Genomic DNA, 1,815 nt, shown 5'->3' with positions numbered 1-1,815 from the left:
ATAACAAATGGGATTAGAAGTCAGACAAAGGCAGTTGAAAAGTTAGTAGAAAATGTGGACTAAGAGACAAAATAGATTTGTCTGGTAAGAAGAAGAAGATGCAGAGTTTATAAATATGTGGGATTTTAAAGAAGTTGCAGGTGTTGTATGTTTTTTTGTATATTTTATCTAATAATTGTTAATTATAATAATAAACATAAATTGGGCTGCCTGGGTGGCTCAGTTGGTTAACAGTCTGCCTTCGGCTCAGGTCATGATCCCAGGGTTCTGGGATCAAGTCCCTAATCGAGCTCCTTGCTCAGCAAGGAGCCAGCTTCTCCCTCTCCCACTCCCCCTGCTTGTGCTCTCTCTGTCTCTCTCTGACAAATAAAATCTTTAAAAATAATAATAAACAATTATTATTTTTGTTTGATCATTAGTGGCTTATTTTTTAGAGCAGCTTGAGGTTTACAGAAAAATTGATTAAAAAATACAGAATTCCCCTTTCTGCCCGTGGATGCCGCCGAGGAAGCAACATGAAAGTCTTCCTTCCCACTGCCGCCATGTCTAAGTCAGAGTCTCCCAAAGAGCTTGAACAGTTGCAGAAGCTCTTCGTCAGAGATTTGAGGTTTGAAATAACCCATGAGAGCCTGAGGAGCCATTTTAAGCAATGGGGAACGTTTATGTCCTGTGTGGTAATGAGAGATCCAAACACCAAGTGCTCCAGATGCTTTGGGGTTGTCACCTATGCCACAGTGGAGGAAGGGCAAGCAGCCACGAATACAAGACCACCCAAGGTGGATGGAAGAGTTGTGGAACCAAAAAGGGCTGTCTCAAGATTCTCAAAGACCTGTGCCCACTTAACTGTGAAAAAGACTTTTGTTGGTGGCATAAAAAAAGACACTGAGGAATATCATCTACAAGAGTATTTTGACCAGTATGGGAAAATTAAAGTGACTGAAATCATGACGGACCAAGGCAGTGGCAAGAGAGAGGCTTTGCTTTTATAACATTTGATGATTATGACTCCAGAGACAAGATTGTCATGCAATAATACTATACTGTGAATGGCCGAAGTGGTTCTGGAAATTTTGGTGGTGGTTGTGGAGGTGGTTTTGGTGGGAATGACAACTTTGGTCATGAAGAAAATGTCATTGGGTAAAGTGGCTTTAGTGGTGGGTATGGTGGCCATGGGGATGGTTCTAATGGATTAGGTAATGATGATGATGGGAGGAACTTTGGAGGTGGAGGAAGCTATAGTAATTTTGGTAATTACAACGATCAATCTTCAAATTTTGGATCATGAAAGGAGGGAAGTTTGGAGGCAGAAGCTCTGGCCCCTATGGTGGTAGAGGCCAGTACTTTGCCAAACCACAAAACCAAGGTGGTTACAGTGGTTCCAGCAGCAGCAGTAGGTTTGGCAGTGACAGAAGGATTTAATTACTACCAGGAAACAAAGCTTAGCAGGAGAGGAGAGCCAGAGAAGTGACAGTGAACTACAGGTTATAACAGATTTCTTTTTTTTTTTTTAAGATTTTATTTATTTATTTGAGAGAGAGAATGAGACAGAGAGAGAGAGCACGAGATGGGGGAGGGTCAGAGGGAGAAGCAGGCTCCCCGCCGAGCAGGGAGCCCGATGTGGGACTCGATCCCGGGACTCCAGGATCATGACCTGAGCCGAAGGCAGTCGCTTAACCAACTGAGCCACCCAGGCGCCCTATAACAGATTTCTGAACTCAGCCAAGCAGAGTGGTGGCAGGGCCCGGCTGCTACAAAGAAGGCGTTTTACACCCTGTATGGGCAAAAAACTCAAGGACTGTATTTGTGACTAATTGT

The 1,815-nt window shown here is 43.5% G+C and overlaps 1 pseudogene; it reads left to right on the top strand.

The window, feature by feature from the left end:
- Positions 1-542: 542 nt before the first annotated feature.
- Positions 543-1,419, top strand: LOC123835865 (heterogeneous nuclear ribonucleoprotein A1-like; annotated as a pseudogene).
- Positions 1,420-1,815: the final 396 nt, after the last annotated feature.

This window comes from Mirounga angustirostris, unplaced genomic scaffold (assembly GCF_029215605.1).
Source record: "Mirounga angustirostris isolate CCGP_5_RB_7025 unplaced genomic scaffold, mMirAng1.0.hap1 SCAF_7, whole genome shotgun sequence".
Taxonomy (NCBI): domain Eukaryota; kingdom Metazoa; phylum Chordata; class Mammalia; order Carnivora; family Phocidae; genus Mirounga; species Mirounga angustirostris.
Note: the sequence above shows the minus strand (reverse complement) of the source record. Positions and strands in the feature narration are given on the sequence as shown.